The sequence below is a fragment of the Bactrocera tryoni genome, chromosome 4, assembly GCF_016617805.1.
Source record: "Bactrocera tryoni isolate S06 chromosome 4, CSIRO_BtryS06_freeze2, whole genome shotgun sequence".
NCBI classification, from domain to species: Eukaryota; Metazoa; Arthropoda; class Insecta; order Diptera; family Tephritidae; genus Bactrocera; species Bactrocera tryoni.
The window spans coordinates 54,382,839-54,397,634 of NC_052502.1; the positions used below are offsets into that span (position 1 = coordinate 54,382,839).

Consider the following 14,796-nt stretch of genomic DNA (forward strand, 5'->3'; position numbering starts at 1 on the left):
ATCGACAGCGGCAGCAAATCCAATTAGCCACGCACTTGCGAATTCAAGCAAACGTACATGGCGTATGAGTGATGTGCTGTAGCGCCAGAGAAGGCCCTATAGAAAATTATACACTAAGAAGGTGCGGAAAGCTTTTTTTATAGCGTTATATTGGGATGTTTTTTGTAAAAGGAACACAGATCACAATTTTTTTCTATAAGTTTTAATAATAAACTTTTAAAAAATATTTTTTTTTATTATTTTTTTTTTAAGTAAATAAAATTAATAATTCGAAATTTGACAATAAAGATTGGAATTTCATTAAGGTTCTTTTGGAAACTAATCACAGTATAGCAAAAAAATTTAACAATAAAAACTTGTAATTAATCACATATCACAATTTTTTTGATAAAATTTTTTTATAAAATTTTTAATAATAAATTTTTAATTATAAATTTTTTGAATAAATAAAATTAATAATCCGAAATTTTTGACAATAAGTTGAGTTTGGAAAAATACTTCGTGAATTTTGCCTTGACCAAAATCAAGAAATATAATAGATTATACACTCGTATCAAGCTTTTCAAACTTTTTTTAAAGGTTTTCAATTAATTGATTTTGTTTATATTTTTTACTACAGTTCAAATAATCATCTTCATTGAAACTCTCACCTAACTACTAATACTACTATTTTTTGTTACGAAAAAAATTCAAATACTCAAGATGTTTGACTTTTTATCGTCTATATTTGCTGATTAAACGCTAAAAATCCCAAGATAATCGATTAATCGTAATCGATATATCGAGAAGAAAGGCTGTACTTCTTCTTTGGGGCTCCCATTGATCTATATTTACAACAAAAATACTAATTTATTGTAATTCTTAAAGGAAACACATATCCACCCTCACACCTGTAAGCTCTCAAAATTTAAACTATTTGGTAGAATTTCACTATATGCGTGTCATTTGAAACACGCGGAAGTTAGTTAATTACCTAAGCGCTATTTATGGCTTTCGTTTAAAACTCATTTCCTGTAAGGCGCTTGTGTGCGTGGAATACATTATGCATAGTCAAACAAACTAGCGCTCATGGCAAGGCAGCGAGCACATTAAAATTTTTCGCACTAGCCACCTGCATTTCCGCTCCGCAAACGAGTGCTCGCAGTTAATTTATGCCAATTGCAACAATTAATAGCACGCAAGTGGTTAGCTGGCGCAGGCAAACATACACGTGGAAATAAGTATGCATGCACATGTGTGGGTTTGGGTTGTAAATTTTGATGCTTAAGCAGAAAACTTCCATTAATTCGACAATGTATGAATTGCGCCGCTAATGAGTTGGAAAGGGTAGTTGAGTGCGTGCTGAAAGGGCAGCTAATTGTATTCGCCAAAATTTCGTAATGTCAGCAGGTTTTTGACTTTCAGCGACAGCTAAATTACTCAATTAGAATTCAAATGGATTCATTCGGTTTCTAATTTTAGTTCAAAATAATGTTCTTACATATTTTGTGAAAAAATTAAGAGGTAAAAAATTCACTAATATTCATTATACCATGAAAGTATAAAGTTATCATTTTGGATTGTATGTAGTACTTGAAATCGGAAATCAATTTTCGAACTTTAATACATTTTTTTATATTGCTCACATTACCTAAAAATTAAGCTTAATTTAGGTGTCTCCTATAACTGGAGAGGACATCAATATAATAGATAATAATAGAGCGGGTCAATTTTTTTTTGTAGATTCGAGTTTGTGGGAAGTGTTCTTTCTGCATAACTTTGCCTAACAGATTGCTGATCTAAAACTGGTTTCGGGCCAACGCTTTTTAAGTCGAAGTTTACTTTTTAAGGAAACCAATTTTTTGTCTTCATTTAAATCAACCCGCTCTAATATAATATATATAATATATATGTAAGTAAGTAATATTTATATGTAAGTAATGGATCACTTTTTATGCTCTTTGGGGATTTGAAAGTTGATATATTATATATACATATATTAGGGTGTATTTTTGGAACTATTAAGTTTTTTCAAGCCCGTCACGAAATTTCTTTGGAAATACCTGAAAAAAAATTCCCTAAAAATTGTAGCCCTTAATATTAACATTAGGAAATGGACCAAGACCTGTAAAAATTTTCCATAGAAAATACACTACAATCGTGAGTTTTTATCTTTAAATTCCTACAGATCAGGGGTATTTTATGGCATTGACCTTAGACGCATATTTGTCAAAATTGCTCACTCTACAAAAGTGCCCAGAACAACAAAGTCGTAACTCACACCGGCGAGGTAGTACGGGGCTCTAAACCTGATTTTTCCATGAAATTCGCATTTTTTTGTATATATCTCGCAAATGACAAGAGCTATAGAAAACACGTTCATCACAAACTTGTAGGAAATTTTATTTGCTACAAAAAAGGTTCGAAGTCAAAATCGCTATCATTAATACTTCTCGAGATGTTCGACTTTTTAAGTAAGGCTGTATGGAATTTTCAAAGATTTTTCATTACATACCATCTATGAAAATTCTATAAAGCCTTACTTGAAAAGTAAGGAAATTTCGTGGCGGGACTGAAAAAAGTTAATAGTTAAAAAAAACGCCCTAATATATATGTATATTCTGTATAGTCATATGTCAAAGAGCGTTAAAAGTGATTTAATACTCATATCAAAAATTTTAGTATTCAATTCTGTTATAAGTTCAAGAAAAATTACTCATACAATGTGTTAGTTCATCATGATTTTGAATGCGGTCTTGCAAGTGAAAACGTTTAAGTCGTAATTAATGAGCCAATTAAGATATTATTAGAATAACTGTAGAATTTTAAGCAATAACATTCATATCATGACAATTACAACGACCTTGCACTGAACAGTACTATAACTAAAATTAATATTACTCATACGCCATGTTGATAACAATACTTTTACTTTGTTTCGCCTTTTGTGATATAAGAATAAAAAATGTTATTATAAACTACAAAAAGAGTCAATTATAATATCGCTTATGTGCTTATGAAACCTTATAATATTTATAATGTTCTATTAAATTAAAAAATTGTTTTATGGCGCTTCGAAATCGAGCTCTGCACCATAAGTAAAAGGATTTCGCTATTATATTTTGCTGCACCTTAATTTCAGTGTAAAATTTTGCAATTATAGAGCTAAATTTAATAATAGTACGAATTTCAGATAATCAGAACTGCAGAAAATGTCTGAAAGAGTAAAAATTAAATAAATGGAAACGCGAAATTCCAAAAACTACTTTAATAAATTCAAAATATATGAATTATTTAAAGTAAGTTTGAAGTGAGTGCTTCCACTTCATTCTAGAAGCTTTAATTTTAAAGAAATTACTCATACGCCATGCAGATTCCGAAATAATTACATATCATCGCCCAAAATGTAAAATATCGTAACATTACATTTCATAAGTTTACAGGCGAAGGAAAAACGATGTAATATAAACCACTAATATCGAAACAAAATTTTAGTTTTGGTTATAAAATGGTTATATATTGGTTATATCTGATAGCAGAAGCTGAAAATGTTATGCTACATATGTATATGTAATATGATGTATGTAGTGAATCATAAGGAATAAAAAACTCATTTTCGATTTTTTTGATGATACGTTATTATGCATTTTAGGTGACGATATATACCTATGTATGAATATTAGGGTGCTTCAAAAAAATGTTTGAATTTTTTTTCAGCTCTTACCCCCTCAAATGTTAGTGATTGACAAACAAAAAATTCTTTCTTAAGCCAGACGCTGTAGCTTACTCAAAGAGGTCGCTATTTTTTTTAGGTTCACATACATTTGACATATGAATTTTCGTTTTTTCGTTCAAACTAAAATTTCACCAACTAATTTTCGCTTCTCAAAAATAACCATCACATATTCATAAAATTGGCTTTTCAAACATTAAAAATTCCTGCGACAAAATTATTATTCTCAGAAACTTTTTTTACTTTTATTGAAAAATTGCCAAATTTCAAATCACTATGTTCAATCGTCTAATTTTGATAATCAAACTTTGTCGCAGAAATTTTTAAAGTTTGAAAAGTGAACTTTCTGAGTATGTGATGTTTATTTTTGAAAAACGAAAATTCCTATGTTAAATGTATGGGAATCTAAAAAAAAAATATCGACCCCTTAGAGTTATGCTACAGCGCCTGGCTTGAGGGAGGATTTTTTGTTTGTCAATCAGTAACATTTGAGGGGGTAAGAGTTAAAAAAAAAATATTTTTTATTTGTTTTAAGCACCCTAATGAATATACTTCAGTTAGTACGGCTGAAATATTTACATACATACATATATTTAAACGAAGATATAAGTAGAATTTCGAGCAAATTTCAGCATTATTTATTACTTTTAAGTGGAGTCCTAACAATTGAATGAGGGTTACTCATACGCCACGACGATATAAGTGACTTTGTAAAACCCCATATGTATATGCCTAAACATCAGATTGATCTCCGTAATTATTAAAGTTAAATGAAGATCTTCTAATAATTAATAAGTAGTACTCCGAGCATATATCTGCATTATTTACGACTTTGGTTCATAGAACATTAAACATATTTCATTATATTATTACTCATACGCCAAGGTGTACCAAAAGTGCTGCTAGAATTATACTATAAAAATTTAATAGCAGAATGGTTAAAACATTAATGAAAATTACAAGATCGAACAAGCAGAACTTGGTACATATTTCAAACGAATTTGTGTTAGAGAATACACAGTAAACAAGTAATATTACTCATACGACCTGTTGATCGGTGTAAGCACAAATTACTTGCTAACTATTACGAATGACTCGTGTGTTTGTGATAATAATTACAGAATAAGTGTTAATAGAAATGAATTATAGCAATATTGTGCTGTGCTGAATACAGTAAGGCCTCATTAATGTTGACATTATCGATTTTGGCGATTAGATTTGCAAAAATTTCAATATTTTGCCAGCGAATCAAATATCATACTTAAAACAATTATAATTATTTCCAATATATACCAAATTTTTAATTTCTATTTTTGAATTTCGTTAAAATGTTTGTGGTTTAAAGTTTTTATTGAATATTAGTTTAAAAAGTTATAACCAGACTTGTGTGTGTAGAGCTCAAAAACTTTAAAGCATCCGGATTATTAGGTAATAAGTATATGTTTGTATATTTGGACGAAATGTGCAATGGATGGGACTGAATATGAGAGCTTTCTTCTTCTCCTCCCTATTTCATTTATCACCATTCTTCAGGTCTTTTTACTTTTAAATTTCTTTAGTAGTTTTTTTTATGCATTATTTTTCAATACTTCTTAGTATCATTATTATATATAATTTATTTATACATTTTTTTTAATCTGAAGTGCATGAATTTTAAAATTTATAAATTCTACAAAAAATGTAAAAATAGAAATTTGACTTTAATTAATTTCAAATTAGTTAATTGACTAATTCTTTTTAATTAATAAAAAGTAAAAATAGAAATTTAATTTAATTAATTAATTTAATTTAATTAAAATTAAATTTCTATTTAATTTTTAATTATTTTAGTTAATTAATTTTAATTTAGTTTTGATCAATATTAAATTTATATAAATACAAAATATTAAATCGAGTTTAGAATCAAATTAAAATTAATTAATGAATTTAAAATCAATTAAAATTAAATATCTATTTTTCCTTTTTTTGTAAACGTGAAAGTGAACTTTTAATACAATCCTCTCACGTTCGTCATCAAAATTTTAAAAATAAATGTTATTTGGGGGTTTAAAGTTCAAAATTACACAATCCTTATTTAAATTCTTATAATGCCATCATTCTAGTCAATTCTCTATAAAACACATAACTTTCCTATTTCCTTTATTTCAAATAATTTTTTATTCTTTAGTTTATTGTACCAACTTTTCTGAACACTGAACAATTCCATGAACACCACACCATAAACACAATTCTGCGATTTTTTATTATTCATTGTATTCAACAATTTTGCAACATTCTACAACTTATTTGTTTATCATTATTAATTTTTCTGCCACACTTTAATTGAATCGCACCAACCTTTTCAAATTATTGACCGTTAGTACTGTATCAATCTGCCACACGTTTTGCGAATCAGATATTTACACAAAAACATAGAGGGCACAATAACACATAAAATGTTCAATTGTTGTTGTTGTAGCACACTATCTCCAAAACAAATCACTGTAATTGAGATGAAAACTGATAGTACTGAAATATTCGTAACCTTACAACTTGTCTGAACCGACCGTATTCAATGACGATAACGCTTGACGTCGTGAACGCGAATGAATCCGAATTGAGAATTGCTTCGAATGTCAGCAGAACAGCATTTTAACAGCATGTACAAAGTTTGAGTTAACATGAGCGTCAACAATGACAATAACAATTGTCTTATCTGCGTATATTCTCTGGTCCAGCGCGTGATAACAATGTCAGACTAACAGAGTTACGAATTGGTGACTATGTCGCTAACAGTGCCGAATGAAGCGCTGAGAGCCAAAGCCACAATAAATTTAACGCAAGGGTGCACATGTTATCGTACTGTTATGGAAATTTATATAACAGAAGCCAAACTGTTGCGCTAAACTCAATGTATTGGCAAATAGATGAGTGTAAATCCTGTAAAATAATTATGCTATTTAACCATCGACGCAGTTCAAGTGACTTTTGTCAGCTAACATTTGCGTGGAGCAGCGTTGGAGCCTAAAACACAGGTGAAATAGAGGTTAGTTTGAACTTGAAACAGAATGAATATTAAATTGAAAAAAAATTTTGTAGCATTAAAATTAGATTTATGTAGTGTTTAAATGTATAGAGTATAGTTGAATGTTTTATAAAATACGTATGTATATATAATTGGAAGATTGCCACCTGTCGCAAAATAACAAAACATTGCCAAATATTGAAACTCAAAAAAATTTCAGTTAAAAGAAACCATCTTTTCAAAAAATTTAATTCAACAATTGATAAGACCAACGAATTGTTACAATATACATATATATGTATTGAACTCATGTGCTTTAAGAAAGCTTACATTGGAAAACAATTTAAAACAGAGTTGCCAGCTGTTCAAAAATATTCAGTTAAATGGAATTGGTAAGACCAAGGAATTAGTAAAACATGTGTATAAAACTCATGACGTTTAAGAAACTTTGCATCGGAAATAATTTTAGAGGAGAGTTGCCAACTTTTCAAAAAAAATAATTCAACAAAATTGATAACACGAATTACTACAATATGCGTATTAAACACAACTAGTTTAAGAAAGCATACATAGGAAGATTTTTTAAAATAGAGTTGCCAATCGTTCAAAATTTTCAGTTTAATAAAATGATAGACCAAGGAAGCACTACAACATGTGTATTAAATTCAAGAGGATTCTAACATTGGAAAATATTATAAAACAGAATTGCCACCTGTTTCAAAATTTAAATATATTCATGAAATATACTATAAAAATAATCGTTAACATAATAGTAATTATTGTTATAATATAAATATCAGACCATAAAAAATAACAACGGCGGAAGCAGGAGTTGCCACCTGTTTCATAATGTCAATTTAATAAAACTGATAATACAATATGGGTATTACACTGAAATAGCTTTAAATATTTACTTATTTAAGGTGATAAGTTGAATAGGGTTGCCACCTACAATCATACATATTTCGAAATTAACAAATTAAATGTAGTATTTCATTATTAATATAAAATAAAAAAACATTTTAAAAAAATTTTGACGTACTTAGAAATACTAACTAGCAGTTATCATAAGCCATATCATCAAAATAATGAAAAATTTCATTTTATATACAGTACGGGCAATAAAATGGAATCATCTATACGATTAATTTTTCCTTCTAAAAATTTGATTTAAATTCAATTAAAATATATTTTTATTATTTACTTCAAGTCGTGTGCTATTGGTAACAGTAAAAATTTTTGAAAAAAAAACAAATTCATAAATATTACAAAAACAAAAATAAAATACATATTTCAAAAGTTCAGAGGACGTCCTTAATACTTATTTCTCTCCTTATTGAATTTAATATTTACATACTATACAACGCACACAGAGAACATACTCTTCATTGAATCTTAGCAACTTAAGGTTGCCCTAGTAATGTTCAAATATTTATCCCTTCACTTAAACATATACAAATGTATGTACTTATATACCATAACTATCTACATACATGCAATAGCATTGAGTGCGAATAGCAGCACCTTTATCAACAGGCGTTCGCGCACACGCATACAAACACACAGAATTGAAATGCTGACAATGCCAACAGCTGCCATTGACGACATTGTCTACTCCCATTGTTAGGTAGCACTGTTCACAGTCCTTGATAATAACATAAGCTTAAATATGTATGACATTTATAATATATTTGCTGCAGAGGCCTTCAGGCGCACAGAGACACATCCGTCTGTTAGTAATGTGATTGCCCGCTCTCAAAGAGGAAGAAGGAAGGAGAGCATTGTAGCTATAAATAGCTTCAAAAGCTTTCTTATGCTCCTGTTAACAGCATACTCCTTCTGGTTTTATTAACAGCGCGACAGAAATACACATTCCCCAAGCTATGTGGCTAACATAAATATATTAACAGCACTTTACTTTAACAGTATTTAGCGCATTCCCCAGGCTATGTGGTTAACATAAATATATTAACAGCACTTTACTTTAACAGTTGATGGGAAAAACATTAACAAACCTTAGAAGTAATGACGCGCTGTACACTTAAAACTTTTAAATAATATTTAAAATTAAATTTCTGGATATTTCCCAAGAGTAAACATATTTATCTAACTGTAAAAAAAATCATAATTATTAACTGCGCTGCTCGTTAAAATATTTAAATATGTATACGCTTTTTTATATTCTCTTCAAGAAATATAGTGTTTCATTAAAGGTGTATATATAGTACATAGTCAATTAATATATACTCTAGGTTCGCAATACGGTACGACCCTGCGTCTTAGCACCTATAAGTCACTTACAAGCATACAAAACTGTGCTCTTAACATTATTATAATTTTGCAGCATTGTTAGCAACAGCATCTACCCCTAAAAACTCTCCTTCGACATAAACATTAAATCTACAGCATAGTTCTCTCAACAGCTCGCAGCTTCTCTTTGCTTTCCTGATGCTGTTAGTTTTTTTTATTATTTTCAATAACTTTTCAAAGCATATCTGCTGTTTCACTCGCTCAGTAGCAACTCTGTGTACGCCGCTTATAAAGTTTTTGTCACTCGCTTTCTTTGGGAATATACTATATAAAATATATATGTATATAGTATATGTTATAGTATGCCTGTGTGTACATAAATCTGTATGTATGTATTCGCAAACATACATATATATCTGCTTTATTTATTTACATTTGGTTAGCGTTATTCAATGTCGCAATCCCACCACTTCCTGCCACTGCCGCACTTTCGCCCGCCATAATCCTTCATATGCGCACTTTTGTTTGACATAAATTTGCGCACAAGTGTGTTTGTTTGGGAATTTTCCACATTTATTTTTCACTTTCACCAAGCGATAAACATTCGATTAGTCAGTGCTGGAGCACTGCAGCATTAGTGATTTTTCGTTTGAAACTCATTTTGATTTCATTTTCATTTTGAGTTCGTCGTTAAACGTATTAGTGCATTTAATAACTGAGCAAATCAAATAACCACTCTAAAGCGACTTACTTTTATTGGCATGGCTTGGGGAGAGAGACTTAAAATATAGCCACATACACATAAATGTGTGCTTGCACAGGTGTGCAAATAATAATTGTGGAGTACTAACATGTTCACAACGCAGTTGTTGGAAGTCCTTGAAATATAATTTCACTGAAAGCCCACTGAAATTCCGCTGAAAGCTGATTGTATGAGTTCAATGAAGTTCTATTAGCGAAGATATAGAAGAGTATAGAGAATATTTATAATCACCCTACCAAATATTATCTAAATGTCGAATGTCAAGATTTTAGTGTTTTGAGACACTTCTTTCGGCTCCATTGCTTCCAGTTTTTCAGAAAATAGGCAATAGAAAGGAAAGTTAGGTAGATAGAGTGGATGTTTGGCATTGTACCTAAGCCTTCAGTGGGCTCATTATGAAACAACCGTCATTAAAATCCCGTCTCTATATTATGTGCTCTCTGAATCGCTGTGCTCCTGATGAACTTCATCAATTTGAAAACTTTAATCTGTGCAACCTCTAAAACATCGTCAAGGAACCCTCGATCAATAGTTAGTAGTAGTATTTTCTTATACAAAGCTTAACATTCGACAGCATCATAGAAAATGTTCTATAATTATTTCTTCTTCTACCTCTTGTTAGGTTCTACAGGCAATAGTTATTACATGGCGATCCGAGTTTGCTGGCATGTTCTTCAATTAGACAATGGCCTGTTAGCACTTCTACTAGAGTTCTTACGTCATTCATGCTATGTTTCCAGCTTGTTAAGCAAGTTAGGGATTAAGTCCACAGAAACTCACCTGTATTTATATGGTAACATGTTTGGCGATTGAATATCTGCAAGTAATCAGAGGCATATAAATTCTCTATTTTTCGGAGTCTAATTGTAGAACAGTGACTGCTCTGGCTAGTTCATCTTCTTCGCAGTTACCAAGGATATTACGATGTCCTGGAGCCCCTTGCAGTTTTATCGTGAAATAAGATGATACATCCATTAAGAAATCAAGGCATTTTTTCACTAGCTTTGACGAAATCCTAAGCGATTTTAGTAATTTTAAAACAGCTTGGCTATCTGTATATATAAATATATTCCTTGTTGTGAGCAAACTCTTTGGCCGAACAAAAATACTTTGTTTAATTGCTGTGATCTCCGCTTTGGAAGACACAATAGTGGTCTGATAAACGAAAGGCTTTACTGGAAGATAATTTTAGTGAAATACACAGCCTCCCACTAGATTATCATATTTGAACTCCTCCGTATAGATGCTTATCCCTGCATTGTGTGCTCACCACTTCTTTTTCTCACTCTCCTCTTGAAGGGAAGGTATTGTTGGGGGCCCAATTTAAGTTCAATTCTATAGAATTTCGAATATCTGTGATATCTGGTAGAAACGGGAACTTATTAAGTTTCTTGGAATGCCCCTTATTACCGAGGTCAATGCAGACAGTCTCAACTTCGAAGTCCTAGATAATTTCGTTTATCTTGGAACCACCAACAACATGGTCAGCTTCGAAATCCAACGCAGAATAACTCTTGTCAACAGGTGTTACTTCGGACTGAGTAGACAATTGAGAAGTAAAGTCCTCTCTCGACGAACAAAGAAACAACTCTACAAGTCACTCATGCTCCCTGCTGTCCTGCTATATAGTACATGAACGATGACATCTGATGAGTTGGTGTTACGACGTTTCGATAAAGTGGTTTTTGCGGAACGGCGATTATCGCAGTCGATGTAGCGATGAGCTGTATGAGATATACGACGTCATTGACATAGTTCAGCGAATTAACAGACAGCGGCGACGCTGGCTAGGTCATGTCGTCCAAATGGCCGAAAACACTCCAGCTATGAAAGTATTCGACGCAGTACCCGCCGGGGGAAGCGGAAGACCTCCACTTCGTTGGAAATACCAAGTGCAAAAGGACCTGGCTCGACTTGGAATCTCCAATTGGCGTCGAACAGTGTAAAAGAAGAACGACTGCTGTTGTAAACCCAGCTATAACCGCATAAGCGGTTTCTACGCCAATAAAGAAGAAGAATGTCATACGTATAAGACGGCTGGCCATGACTAATTGAGTAAAGCTAAATCTTAATATTTAATCATATTATGATATATGTTTGTTTCAGTTCTACAACAAATTTAATTTCTTAATATTTTCTGAGTTCCGCAACGCATGCAAAAATATTTTTATACTCAATTCATTTTCAATTGTATGCTTGTTGGCCTTCTGGCATATGAAGAACCAACAAGTTGTTGTAGATTCCACTTTTATTTACGTATACAGAAAATACAAGCAAATCCAAACCATTTTCCATATACATACCACATTTGTATATAAATGAGTATAGTCAAGCTTTCAAAAATAAGTATTCATAGATAAAATCTATCTACCTTTCATATACACACTAGAATCCGTATAGTACATGAGTGAGCGGTTCTCGTTCAAGTCACTCAATTCAAAAACTCAACTAGCGCTCTCTAAAAAATACTCCAACTTCGAGCTTGCAAAGTTCCATGCAGAAGAGTTTAGAAAAGCGCAGACGATAGCTTAAAGCGCAAGACTTCACCACATTAGGCATTTGAAAATTTAAGTAAATGAAAGCTGAAAGCAAAGCAAATAATCAGTTTCATTTAACAGCGCTGTAAGTGAATAAAATTAACGGAAAATCTGTATTTAAACAGCGCGAGAAATCCACTGTTACTTTGCATATGCACAAAAGTGGTCGAAATTCTTTTCATTTGCAGCGTCGTGTTTAATATGTATTTATTTTTGATAATCAAAGCCACATTCTGCAGAATTATACTCTAGTTCCAACCTAAGTGTGACAATTATCATTTTGCATGCTTCGTTAACCTAACAATAATACTCGTAAAATGAACATTAACTGTAAACTACAAATAGTACACATACTACTATGAGACCTTGTTCATATTTTTAAAATTCTTAAGGGATCTTCTCAGTGTGACCCTCCGAAAAAAAACTTATTTTCGCAATATTTTTTTTAATGTTGAAATTAACTAATCGCTCCGGTTTTATGTTTATTTATTGGGTGTATAATAGTTAAATAAATTGTTGAAATGACACTTAAAAAAAAGGTCCTGTACGATGTCCACGATTGTGGCCGCCATTTTAATCTAAACCAAAAATTTTAAAAAGACTATTAATCTGTATGAAAGCGCTTTCGCGCTATGGAAGATTTTTTTTGAAATTTTCTAAAATAGCGGCGCGATAGAGAATGCTATGTTAATAATGTTCTCTCCAAATTGGATATCTAGCTTCAAAACTCTTCCTTTGAGAGTGGAAACCGTTTTGAGACCATTCTGAGAATAACGCGTATTGATTTTTGACGTGCTTGACGTAGTTTTTGGCTTCGACTCACCTTTGCCACGATATTCGGCCGATTGATCGTCCGTTTTCCGGGTCCTAAGCATTGTTCCAAGATTCATCCCCTGCAATTTTACGTTTCATGACATCCTAATTTTCGAAAAAATTAAGTGATTTTGGAACCAATCGTGCTTTGACTTTTCTCAGACTCAAATGATCAAGATTGTTTTCACTGATCCTTCTGATATTACAACGATGTCAGTAAGATTTTTGACTGTTAATCGTCGATTTTCAACCACAATTTTTTTTATTTTTGCCCACAGTAGTTAGTCTACATGAGTACATAGCTCATGCTTCGTTACGATAACAATAATACTCGTAGAATAAACATTAAGTTTAATATGTCTATATACATTAGGATGTACTTTACTACTCCAGTTGTTTTTTTTTTATACACTGAACAGTATATTATGTAAATCTGCCACGCAGCTTATAACATCCAGAAGGAAAAGGCGGGAGCGCCGTAAATAATGTTAGAGCTGAGTTATTTTACCACGTCCGAATATCTGTATGTACGAGACCTAATATGAGAGACTTTTGAGATGTCGCTCTGAAATTTTGCATACTGTTTTTTTTTTTCTTCTTAAAAAACTGCTTAAGTGTTGCAGCCGCCGATATTGGACTACTATTGCATTTAGCTGCCAAAAAAACCGAACAATCAAAGTCAAGTTCTTGTATGGAAAACTCTTTTATGAGAGAATATATCTTCACGAAATTTGGCATGGATTATTGTTCCACGCAACGCTACAGCAGCTAAGCAATTTTCAGATCGAACCACTATATCATATATCTGCTTTCATTAGTGAAAAGTCGAGGTCTACTCTTGGGTTCTTTTTTTGTGCGACCGCCCCCTGCCGTTTTACTTTTTACCCTAAACATTTTTAATTTAAAGCGTGTGCAATTATCCATTGCATCAAAATATTGGATACAGTACACCAAATAGTACACCATGTCCTATGAGCAACGCGCTAAATCGCTTCAATGCTCAGTGCGAATACGTTTGATATACATATGTATGTATATGTACAAAACTTTAATTTCATAAAACTTTTAAGGGGGTATTCTCATGTAATCACTTCGAAAAATCGATTTTTTTTATATTTTGACGGTAAAACCTATTGAAAACATGCTGTGAAAAAGTCATACCGAAATTCAATTTTTGTTTGTTTTATTTAATAAGTTACAGCTCATAGTCGCCGACGTGTCGTAAGCGACTGTCTAACTGTCTGTAAACGCATTTTTCTCGAATCATCATTTTCTGAAACTGTCATGGTCCTAAAAAAAAGTCTTCAACCGATTGCTTTAAAATTTACATATGTTCTTCTACTCATTTATTGTTATCGTCCCTACCAGAATTGTTTATTTTCGAAAATATTTTTAGATTTTTTTAAACGAATTTTAACGAAAAAACAAGATTTTCGTGACTTTTTTTCAAACATTTTTTTTCGAAATTTTTTTTTAATGAAATTGATTATATTTGGTAGGGACGATAGCCGCAGAACTACTGAATAATAATTCATTCGATTTTTGTTGGGGACTACTTTGATTAAAAAAAAATATATATTAAAAATGTAAAAAACGAAAAAAAATTTTTTTTTCAAAATACAAATAAAAATATGTATATTAAAAAATTAAAATGATTGAATTTTGTTGTCGCATAAAAAAAATTGTCCTAAAAAGTGGTAAAATGTATGCGTTCACA

At 31.4% G+C, this 14,796-nt stretch overlaps 1 protein-coding gene across 6 annotated transcripts in view; it reads right to left on the reverse strand.

Moving 5' to 3' along the window:
* The window catches only part of LOC120775659, a 137,403-nt gene extending 131,115 nt beyond the window's left edge, over positions 1 to 6,288 (reverse strand). For 4 of the 6 annotated variants that reach the window (XM_040105927.1, XM_040105924.1, XM_040105920.1 and 1 more), the window contains exon 1: positions 6,050 to 6,282. The gene's annotated coding sequence lies outside the window, so the exon portion shown is untranslated. Of the gene's footprint in view, positions 1 to 5,893; positions 5,955 to 6,049 lie in introns of those variants that run through there. The other 2 variants (XM_040105921.1, XM_040105922.1) reach the window with 2 other exon arrangements.
* Positions 6,289 to 14,796: the final 8,508 nt, after the last annotated feature.